This window comes from Panthera pardus, unplaced genomic scaffold, assembly GCF_024362965.1.
Source record: "Panthera pardus isolate Hobbes unplaced genomic scaffold, ASM2436296v1 HiC_scaffold_6, whole genome shotgun sequence".
Taxonomy (NCBI): domain Eukaryota; kingdom Metazoa; phylum Chordata; class Mammalia; order Carnivora; family Felidae; genus Panthera; species Panthera pardus.
In genome coordinates, this window is record NW_026526991.1 from 82,207,573 (window position 1) to 82,220,280 (window position 12,708).

The following is a 12,708-nucleotide window of genomic DNA, read 5'->3' on the forward strand; positions in this document are numbered from 1 at the left end:
CTGCCCCCCCAGCATCAACTGCTGGGATCAGAGGAGTTTTCATTAGAGGCCTTGGGCTTAGGAAGGATGGTCACTGACACATATAATACTTGAGGTACATGTTGCATTTTGTTTTAGGTAAACTGATCACAGGAAAAGGTGGATAATCCTGAATTAGGTTTTTAAACAAAGTTATTTGTTCTCTTCCTGGATAACTCTACTAAATTGTCATGATTTTAAACATGGTTAATATCCCCCCCCCCCAAAGATATTCATGCCCTAATCCCTGAATCCTGTGAGTATGTTACCTTTCATTGCAAAAGAAGCTTTGCAGATGTAATATGATGAGATTATCCTGGATTACCCAGGTATGCCCAATCTAATCACATAAAATATTAAAAGTGGAGAGTCTTTTCTGGTTCAGTGAAAGAAAAGAGAAAAAAGAAGAAAAAGGAAAGCCTTGAAGTAGGAGAGGGGCTTAACCTGTCATTGCTGGCTTTGAAGATGGAGGCAGGGGGCCATGCTAAAGGATGTGAGAAGCCTCTAGAAGTGGGGAAAAGGCCCTTAACTGAAAGCCAGCAAGGAAACAGGGACTTCTACAATCACAAGGACGTAAATTCTGTCAACAACCCAAATGAGTAAGAAATGGATCCTCCCCTAGAACCTTCAGAAGGAGCACAGACCACCAACACCATGATTTGAGTTGAGTGCTACTCATACTGAGCTTCCAACCAACAAAATGGTAAGATAATAAATTTGTGTTGTTTTAAGTCACTATGTTTTTGGTAATTTGTTATAGAAGCCAAATTAAATGAATACAATAGACCTCATTGAGAAGGTAAAATTCCAGCAAAGGCTTGAAGGAACTGAGAGAGGGAGCCACGAAGAAACTTGGAGGGAGAGCATTCAGGGGCAGGGAGCAGCAAGTACAAGGGACTTGAGTTAGGAACCCGTGCAGCATGTCTGAGGGACAGCAAGGAGGCCAGCATGCCTCATAGAGAGTGAGCAAGGAGGAGGATGATAGGAGATAACCTCAGATCAGAGGGCTTGCCTTCTCTGTTGTGAAATCAGACTGACTGCACTTCCTACCTGAATTTAGAGAAAGATAACCATCTTGACCTTTTCCTGATTGAGAAATTAGGCCCGGGCCACTCCAAACTACCCAATTCCATTTGTCTGAGTGGTAGTTTGGAGCACCCTCCTTGTTTGGTGCGCCTCATTTTCATGTCAGTGAGGGCTCATTCTTTTTTTTTTTTTTTTTTTAATTTTTTAATATATGAAATTTACTGTCAAATTGGTTTCCATACAACACCCAGTGCTCATCCCAAAAGGTGCCCTCCTCAATACCCATCACCCACCCTGCCCTCCCTCCCACCCTGCCCTCCCTCCCACCCCCCATCAACCCTCAATTTGTTCTCAGTTTTTAACAGTCTCTTATGCTTTGGCTCTCTCCCACTCTAACCTCTTTTTTTTTTTTTTTCCTTCCCCTCCCCCATGGGTTTCTGTTATGTTTCTCAGGATCCACATAAGAGTGAAACCATATGGTATCTGTCTTTCTCTGTATGGCTTATTTCACTTAGCATCACACTCTCCAGTTCCATCCATGTTGCTACAAAAGGCCATATTTCATTTTTTCTCATTGCCACGTAGTATTCCATTGTGTATATAAACCACAATTTCTTTATCCATTCATCAGTTGATGGACATTTAGGCTCTTTCCATAATTTGGCTATTGTTGAGAGTGCCGCTATAAACATTGGGGTACAGGTGAGGGCTCATTCTTGTACAGTTGACCTGGCTAGAAATCCCCAGGTTGCCCAATTTCAGGGAACTGGTTATCAGGCTTGATGAGTTGGTTTGTCATGGTCGTGGCCACTTTGAAAGTCAGTGTGGTTTTATCCCTTTATCACCAGTAAACTCTGACGCCTGCCTATGGAGGCTAGGTTTCCTGTCCTGGAGAGTTGGCTGTGGTCAGAACCCTGATGTGCTGGTTTTCCTCACAGGATTTGGCATCAGTCTGCAAGACATCTCAAATTTTTAATACTCAAAATTCCCCTCCTCACATTCATGGCTTCAGTCATTTTATCTTTCTGGCTGTTAGGAAATATGTATTTTGGCAGAGGTAAATGTGAATTGCTCATCTTTACGTCTGTCAAGCTCCAAGGAACTATTATCAGGCATCCAAGGCCATGTTTCAGGAATCTTTTTCATTCAGTTTTGGTCTAGGTCTACAATAAATTGTATGTGATTTGTCTTAACAATAACAGTTTCTGCCCAAGGCACGTTTGGGTGGTTTGGAGTGTATGATACCCCTCTCCTCTCACAGTGGGAGAATATGTGCACTCCAGCTCACACAGAAGACAAAGTGATTAAGCCAGAATAGGGGGGGGAAAAAAAAGCCTGCTAATTAGTATTTTTGAATTTTTCCCCAAAGTCTCCATTTAGGATACTTCTGATATACTTGCATTTCTCCTTCTCCTCCTCTTCCTCCTCCTCCTCCTTCCTCCTCCTCCTCCTTCTTCTTTTTTAAGTAACCCCTCCCCCACCATGGGGCTCAAACTCATGACCCTGAGATCAAGAGTCTCATGCTCTATCGACTGAGCCAGCCAGGCACCCCATACTTACTTTTCTTAATCCTGCTCATGAAATTATATTGATTGTATTGATGTCCAGTGTGGCTTATTGGGCTTTATTTAATTATTAATCTGGGTATTCCCAGTACCTAGTACCATGCCTCACATTCAGTAAGTATTTTAAAAATTCATTCATTCACCCATCACTCATTCACTCATAAAATTAATGGCCCTTCTAAACTTTTTGTTTCTACTATCAGAAATAGGTAAAATTTGGTGGTACTGACAGCTTATTCTGTAGTTGAGGAAAAAGTAGTGTTACCTTTTATTTCATGGAGTGAAAAAAAATTTTTTTAAGTTTATTTAGTTTGAGTGAGAAAGAGTAAATGCCCGTGTGTGTGTGTGCCGGGGAGGAGCAGAGAGAGAGGGAGAGGAAGAATCTCAAGCATGCTCTGAACTGTCAGCATGGAGCCTGACATGGGGCTCTATCCCCTGAACCTTGAGATCATGACCTGAGCCCAAACCAAGAGTCGGACACTCAACTGACCGAGCCACCCAGGTGCCCCAAAAATATTCTTGAGGAAGTTTTATCTCATGACAACAATATCCTCTATTTTTATTATAAATTGACAACAAATTAACTAGAGAAAGTTAAATAAATTTTATAATTGAACCTACAGGGATTAATTGATTAAACATTTTATTTTATAACTGAAAAAACAAAAACAAAAGCCAGTTCTCTAGATGAACAGATTCAGTACCTCTGTAGTGGGGAAAATGTGGTACAATGGGTGTGAGGTAACTGATCCCAGTAACTCGCTTCTACCTTGAGTCTTGAGGCCTCCTCCAAATGATTGCAGGTATCACCAAGCTCACAAAACTTGCTCAGGATGCCTGCCAGCGTTTTGAGACCCAGCAGCACAGCGTCTCAAAACCAGCTCATGGGAGTAATCTTTGACAGAGATCTATACAGGTTATTTCCTTTCTCACACAGAACAATGTCCTATTGATTCAGCTACCTTCCCTTCACCAGGCCTTCTGAAATCCATAATAAGTAACAGGTTATTAGATAAAAGTAATGGAGTAAGCCTGGAAATGCCATTTTCTCCAAAATTCAGAGATGTTTGTCCTCCAGAGGGAAGGAAGGTTCTCATCTTGTGGTGGTCCTCTAGCTCATGGCATTCAGGACGATTAGTATTTGCTTATTAATCTAGGGGGGATTTACATAGGGTATTGACATGTTACTTTAAGGATATTGCTTAAATCTAAAAGTGTTCTCTTGAAAACTCATCTTCAACAGAAAAGACATTACCAGATTATACAAGTCCTACATACCATCTAGAGAAAGGGAGTAGAGCCCTCAAATGTACAGATACAGTCATCAGGATGCAGAATTAGATGATAATTCTAATTCTATTCATGTAAAAGCATTGTCTGGGGAGATAGCGAAGACAAGAATAGACTGAGGTCCTGACCTCAGAATCTTTCCTCTTCCGTGGGGTGCTCAACACAGCTTATCCCATTCTTTCTGAACACTCTACCTGTAAATTCTACTTAGATTTAAAGACCAGGGATGCCTCCACTAGCTAATTGTGTAAATTTGGGAAAATCAGTTACACATCGTTTTGTCTGTTTCCTTATCTACATGATGGAGAGTATGGTGCTGTCATGGAGAGGCCCACGAGGGTTTGGAGCCTCCTGAGTGTTAAAACACTAAACATTTATCATAACTGGTTCCATGGAGGTAGTCTAGCATAGAGGTCGGGAGCGTGGGATTTAGAGTGAGGCAGCCTGGTGTGAGTGTCCGTTATCAGCATTGTGACCTTAAGTGTTACTTGTCTAAATCTATGTTTCCCTTCCCTATCCCTAAAGGGGACAGATTTAGGGAGATAGGATAGTTCTGAGGACTAAATGACATAATCTAAAATCTTTGCATTTCTTCCTGGGTGGTTTGGTAGTTATGCAATGCTGTGGGAAGACGGACGCAGCTTCCAGCCGGTGTTAATGGGCATGCCCCAGCTGCATTTGGCCCTTTCTGGGGCTGCAGAGCTGCCCAGAGACCCGGAACCCATCCCCATTCAGTGTATTCTGAGAAGATGCCCCCTGTGACCTGAAGTGGCTCTGCCTTTCCTGCTCCCCCCACCCCACAATTCCACCAACCTTTAGCCACCTGATAGGTTGTAAAACTAGTTTTCCTGGTGTCTTGCCACCTAATCACTTCTCACGTGAGGTTTTTTTTTTCTTTTTCTTTTTTCTGGGTCAGAGGATCATGAGTTCTCGGGTTCACTGGGCTCAGAGTCTACAGCCACCTATCAGGAAGTTGCTTCACTTATGAGATAATTCAAAATTTCTTCAGGAACTTCAATCTGTTGCTGGATAACAAACTTGAAATTGAAATCTGCACAGATATTCTATTTTTCTAACTAGAACAACTGAATACAGCATAGTCAGGAACACCCTAGGATTCCCCAGCTGTCAAACACTCAATTACATTTGGATTCTTTGGCATCTCTCACATCTGGAGCCCTGAAGTTCTAAGCAAGTCATGTCACGTTACTGTCTAGCCAGGTCAAGATGGCCCTTCCTAAATTAAGCAGTTGTTTCCACTAACAGCCTTTGTTTCTGGTTTTGGAAAAGAGATAATGATAATGCTGTCTGCTAGGTGCCTCTTACTATAAATGTTGGGCACTGTTCTAAGCACATAATATGTACTAATTCATTTAATACGGTGCTACAATATAAGGAACCCTAGGCACTGAGAAGTCAGGTGACTTGCTCCTAGTCAGATAGCCTGTTGCCTTTGTCTATTCCACACTTGATTTTAGCAATCAGCCAGAGGAAAGAAGAAAGCTCCTTAATAACATTTGCTTCTAATAATTACAAAGGACTATTTCTTGCTATTACTAAATTTACTATAAAGAGTTTTGTTGCAGCCATACAAAAGAGCTTTAAAAAATACACTAATCTCACAGTCATGTAATTCTAATTCTTAAAAAAAATGTATATTTGGGTCAAATATAATAAGAGGCTCACCCTTTTATTTATCATATTTTAACTTTTTAAAAAATTTGCTCTATCTCTTATCATGTGGTATTTTTTAAGATTCAGCTTGATTTTTTTTCTTGCAATTCTGTTCTGATTTGGTTTATTGGGACCTAACCTGCCTATAATAGATGGATACATATTAAAATGCGTCCAAAATATCCAGTTAAAAATTTTACCCAATCAATTGCTTTGCAACCTATTGTAATATCCTTTTTAAATCCCTGTTGGGGGACACCTAGGTGGCTCAGTCAGTTAAGCATCTGACTTCGGCTCAGGTTTTTATGATCTCACCGTCTGTGAGTTTGAGCCCTGTTGGGCTCTGTGCTGACAGCTAGACAGCCTGGAACCTACTTTGGATTGTGTCCCCTTCTCTCTCTGCCCCTCCCTGCTCCCACTCTCTCTCTCTCTCAAAAATAAATACACATTCAAAAAAATTTTTTTTAAAGCCCAATTGATTTGTTTCCAGAAAGAGATTTTCCTTAGGGTAGCAATGATTTGGGGGCTATTTGGACACAGTCTGTTTATTAGCAAAATGCTTTACACCTAGTACAGTATTTAGTAATACTTCCTGAATGAAACAATATGTACTTTTGACAATGCTATATTTATATCCATATCATATAAGAATGCTCAACTTTCAACTGCCTATTTAGTTAATTTTAATAGAATAAAATTTTCATCACAGGCTAGCTACTAACCATTTCTTGTTACTGCCCATTTCCTTCTGTGCAAGTGGCAGGAATAGGGTGGGGAAAAGGAATGGTGAGGTAGCTGCATGTGGGAGGAAAACCCCTAGAGCCTTGGCTTTTGAACGTATGAGACCAAAAGCCCCTTTTATGACAAATATTTTGTTTTGTTCCTTTACTACTCTGAAATGAAATCCATAGAAAATATAGTCTATAAGACACATAATTAAAATTATACACACACACACACACACTCACACACACACACACACACACACACACACACACACACAATGCCTTAACTGCAATACAAAGGAAAAATGAAAGGAAAGAAATATATATTTAAATATGGAAATGCACAGATACAGCTATAATGAAAAACATAATGAGGTTGTCATATGCCTACACTGATTATGAGTACGCTGGAATTTAAGTGATGCAGGAAAATCTTCAACTTGATTTTTCTTTTTAGAGATGACATTTTTATATTTATTTATTTATTTTTATTTTTTTTTTAATTTCTATTTGGATTTTATTTATTTATTTATTTATTTTTTAATATATGAAATTTATTGTCAAATTGGTTTCCATACAATACCCAGTGCTCATCCCAAAAGATGCCCTCTTCAATGCCCATCACTTAACCTCCCCTCCCTCCCACCCCCCATCAACCCTCAGTTTGTTCTCAGTTTTTAAGAGTCTCTTATGCTTTGGCTCTCTCCCACTTTAACCTCTTTTTTTTCCCCTCCCCTCCCCCATGGGTTTCTGTTAAGTTTCTCAGGATCCACATAAGAGTGAAACCATATGGTATCTGTCTTTCTCTGTATGGCTTATTTCACTTAGCATCACACTCTCCAGTTCCATCCATGTTGCTACAAAGGGCCATATTTCATTCTTTCTCATTGCCACGTAGTACTCCATTGTGTATATAAACCACAATTTCTTTATCCATTCATCAGTTGATGGACATTAAGGCTTTTTCCACAATTTGGCTATTGTTGAGAGTGCTGCTATAGACATTGGGGTACAAGTGCCTGCCCCTATGCATCAGTACTCCTGTATCCCTTGGGTAAATTCCTAGCAGTGTTATTGCTGGGTCATAGGGTAGGTCTATTTTTAATTTTTTGAGGAACCTCCACACTGTTTTCCAGAGTGGCTGCAACAGTTTGCATTTTTTAAATGTTTATTTACATTTGAGAGAGAGAGAGAGCGCGCACGCACACAAGAAGGGGAGGGGCAGAGAGAGGGGGGGAATCCTAAGCAGGCTCTGCACTGTCAGTGCAGAGCCCGAGGTGGGGCTTGAACTCAGGAACCATGAGACATGAGCTGAAATCAAGATTCAGTCACTTAACCGACTGAGCCACCCAGGTGCCTGAAAAAGGTATATTTAAACAAGCACTTAGAACCACCATGAATCAAGAGCTACAAAGGAGGACTGTTGCTAGTGTGTTCTATTGGTGACTCGGGCCTACCAGGTGCTGCTGGTGCCACGATCCTCAGAAATGGTTACAACTCTTGGTCAAGTTCTGAATTAAATAAAGCACAATTTTCCCTTGACTTACCTGGTACTTATATTCCAGAACACTGAATTTTATTAAAACCATGCTACAAGTGATTTGTGCTCATACGTAAAACAGACTTAGTTTCTAAGAAACAGAAGATTTTCATCTGTAAAATTAAGGCAGGACATATGCATTGTAGGAGTTATTGTCCCTGACTCTCCAACTATACTAAAAGGACGTAGTGCCTCCATTTCCTGGGACCACCAGAAATACCCCTGCAAAGTTCTAAATGCCCCTACTGGATAGAACTGCCTCTATTGAGAAGCACTGCCCTGGACATTTGTGATAAGCTGGGATAAAAGGAGCTCTTTAAAAATTAAGTCTTTCCAGAGAGTCAAATTCACAACAGTGGTTTCTTAACCTATTGTTTCATAGAACTTTCAATCCACTTTTTACAAAATTTTCATTTAGAAAATCTTGTGGCAGCCAGTGAATACAATACTGCAAGCTATGTTTGAGCCAGCTCATCTGTAGGGCAATGCTTTTCTCACCTTAATGCTAACTGAATGGCTTTCCATTTGTTGTCAAATATAGTGATCTTTGCAAATTATTTCCTTTAAAAGATGGACTTTTAGGTTCTTGTTCTGTTCAGGACATTCTGATTCCTCAACAATTCCAGCCAAGTTGAGTGACTGAGTGTAGATTTTGTAAGTGGTTTTCTAAACTTTTGGCTTGGCAGTTTGCCTCTGAAATCTGTACATGCTTCATGATTACAAACTGTTATCACTTGATAGCTGCTACATGGGCTCAGTGAAATGAATTTTTCCTTTTGATCAAATCCATAGTAGATAAAAATGTCCAATTACTACCAAGTTGTACAGAGAAACTAAGTTTAAAATGATCTTTCAGACTGTTACTTTTCACTTTAGAAATGAGTCACAGAGTGTGAACAGATAAAAACACGTTCACTGCTACTTCATTTTTGGCAAAGAAACACCTCAAGTCCTTGGAGTAAGAAGCCCATCGTCTTTCAGAAACAATGCAGCAGAGCAAACCAACATAGAGATAAACAACAGACTTCTTAGGTGGTCAGTATCTCTTCATTCCCTCAGTCTCTTCAAGTAAGGAATCAGGAATCCTGGGCTGTGGAGCCCCAGAGGGCTGGCAGGCGGTAGCTGCTGCCCCCTAGTGTAGCGCTCATTGTTACTGCAGACTTCGGATTGACAAATGCATTGGAAATAAAGGTGCTCTGTTTAAATGATGAAGATAATGGGGAACTTTTTAGTATACCATTCCCTCGGAATGAGTAACTATAACACTTTTTTTTTGGTAACTTCCTGAATAAATAGTCATTTAAATATTTTCCTGTCACTGGTTCAAGTTTGACTTTCCCATCATTTTCTGCTTTTCCTGTCGAGGCTGGCTACATAATTTGCAGTGCCCAAGCTAAATGAAAATGTGGGTCTAAGAATCAGGAAAAGGGTGCCATTAAAGGTATAAAAATGCCTTTTCCTTTATTCTGCAATCTCTCGCTTGACTTGTCATGGTGTTTTTTAATTTGCTATTTAAGTTGTCGTTCTAAAGTAAAGAACAATTTAAGATCTTAATTACCAAAATGAATTTTATCATTCCTCTTTATATTGTGCAATGCAAATTGTAAGTGCAACCATCAGAACAAATGTAATTGTATCAAGTGCAAATATAGCTTGTACTGAAATTACACAATGTATATTTTGTACCTCATACATGCATATGTATTTTGTTCTTCCCATAACAGTGGAAATACTGAACAAAGGTACTTCAATTGTTTTTATTTCACTTCATGATTCATGCACATTCAACCAACACCCTCTGCCTTTGGCTTGCTGATGAGTAAATAAGAACTGAAAGGAAAAGGCGCTTATGGATTGTCATTTTTCCTTTTTCTTCTATGCCAAATATGCACAGTAAGTGGTTGGCTAAGTAACATGAGTAAGAAAGGATATTATAGGATTTCTTGGTCATTTGTGTTTCTTAGAACACCAGTGGCTTCTAGCTGCATTAGAAGAAATTATGGTAAAAGAAAAGGATGACCTCCCAGGGCTCTCAGTGCTCCCATTTAGACAGAACACACTTATCTTGCACTTTCTTTGAGTCTTGCTGGAGTCCTTCACATTGTGGGTCCCAGACTTCTGTGTTCATGGGACACTGTGATGCCCTATGTGGAGGGGAAGGTGAGGAGTAATGGACATGCTTGGTGAGTGGATCTCCTCTGCTCACACGCACATTCCATTGTGCCAGCTGACATCACTTACAAAACACAAGTTCAAAACCAGAATTACTAAGTACTTCATGACAGTGACAGCAGAGCATTAAAGCAAGCCCAGGGCCCTTCTGTGTGCGGGGGGTGGGGGGGGGAGGGGTGGCCTGTGTGGCTGCACAGATTGAATACCCATGAACCTGGCCATGTGTAACCTTAATCAGTTCTGCAAAATTACAACCAAAATCTGTTTTGCTTGTGTGAATTTCCAACAGTTCTGAATGGGAATGTACAATTTAGACTCTGGAAGAATGTGGAGCGATTTTTCTTAGTATACAACCGCTGGCCAACAGGTACTCCTGGCTGGGACAGCTAAATGGGATTCTGTGGCTGGAGCCACATGTTAGGGCAGTGGCCTCTGGACTACCGTGATTTGCAGTCTGGTTTGTGTTCAGGCCTATAGTTTCAAAGTGAGGATAAAGATTACTAATGTAGGAATCACGAAAGAATGTTCAACAGCTAATGGGGGCATATCTAAGAGACTAGAAGGATATTTGCTGTAGAGCAATCAGAAAAAGTCTTCCTGACTCCTTAGCATAACCATGTGACAAGAGGCAAAATTAACTTCACTTTTAAAACTTCATAGTATTTAAAAATAGACAAGTGCTAGGGTTTCTTCAGCTTAACCTTTCAAAAGGGGTGGCTAAATCCTTTCAAAAGGGGTAGCTAAATAAGCCTGGCAGGAGGAATGAATTTTAGCTGAAAATTTATAAATGAATGCATCAAAGATTCAATCAGAACACATGTGTTCTGGGTGTGCCATGCTTAAAGCACGTACCCAGAGGGAAAACAGAAGGGGGCCTCCAGAGGCAGAAGGCAGAGTTTCTGCCAACCAGGACCCAACTGTAGCCATGACATTATCAGAAAGTAGTATAAGGTCCAAATAAAATAATTTTTACTAGTCTAGAAATGAAATTTTATTTTACTCAATTTAGACACAGATTTCTTACAGACATATCTCACTTTCTTGCCTACGCAAAGGGTATCTTGAATCTGATTTGATTTTTTTTTCTAGATGGCCAACATGGATTGGCATTATTAGAATTTTAAATTATTTCTTCTTCTCCCCTCTTTCTCCTCCTCTGATAAATTTTCTTTTTCTTGTTTTCTTCCCTGGGTGTAGGGTTATTAGCTGAATAATCAGTGTATCTGTTTCTACCAGACCTTCTACTCTCCATTTCTTCACTTGCTGCCTCTGATCTGCTGAGGCTGGAACACCAGTTAATGAAATTTGCATCCATGTAAATCTCTTTATTCCTTTGTGGAGATCCATATTTCCAACTGGTATCATTCTCTGTCCAAAGGACTTCCTTTAATATTTCTCAGAGTGTAGGTCTTCTGGTGAAGAATTCTTTCAACTTTATTTCACATTTATTTTGAAAGATAATAACAATCATCCAGAGATGAGATTTACTTTTGAATGTAGGTGCCCCTGTTTTAAAGTGAGTTTTTATTCCACTGGTCTTGTGGCCTTGACCCATTAGTCTACTGCCATAGATAAATAGAATGACTGGATAGGTATTTAGTTTTCCTCCAACGGAAGCTTTCCTACAATGGAAGTTTTCTTACAGTGGAAGATTCCATGGATTTTGCTTCATTTCTGCTAGTCTTTATGAAGAAGTAAAGTCCCGAGTCTTAAGTATTGAAGGCATTATACTATTGAACTTTATATCTAAACCACAGGCCTATAAGAAAGTGAAATCTTAGAATCATGAATTCCAATCACTGTCCCAAGTCTACAATTTTTTTTTGTTTTAGTTTCACAGATAGAGAAGCTGAGGCAATTAGTAGGAATTAAGTTCATTTGCCAACCATGTACACAGCAGAAGCCATATTCAGTGTATGAAGATCATGTTCCTCTGCCTTAGATTATTTGTTCATGTCAGTAGCTTTTCAGTATGATTTCCCTGAAGTCAGTTTTGGGACACAGCAGGAATGGTGAGGAGTTGGCAGGAGCGCATTAACTTCTAGACATATAGGAACATCTTCTCTTAGCCTTAGTTTACAAGGTTCAGGGTTTGTCTGTTTTTGTATTTGTAGCACATAGCAGAATGCCTGACTCATAGTAGGTACTTACTCAATAAGTTTATTGTTGGATGATAGAGATTATTAACTATTATCCCTGGCTAAAACACTGATGCTGGAAACCAAAGAATCTACAGAGTGAAGAAACATTGAATTTAAAAATAATTTGGAAAGAAAACACTCTTGGGCACCTGGGTGGCTCAGTTGGTTAAGCATCCGACTCTTAGTTGCAGCTCAGGTCATGATCTTGTGGTTTCATGGGTTCAAGCCCTGTGCTGGGCTCTGTGCTGGCAGTGGAGCCTGCTTGGGATTCTCTGTCTCCCTCTCTCTCTGTCCCTCCTCTACTCATGCTGTCTCTGTCTCTTGTCTCTCTCGAAATACATAAACAAAAAAAAAAAAAAGAAAAGAAAAGAAAAGAAACCACTCTTAAAATTTAAAACCATGACCACAATGAGTGTGTCATTTTTTTTCTCAAAAGATCTAGTGTAAAATCATCAATGTCTGTTTAAAGGATATAGCTAATGCAACAGAGGCCATTAAAAGGCACAAAAGATAAGGTAGGAAATAAAACTAATTTATATGACCTTTTAGAAAGGCGA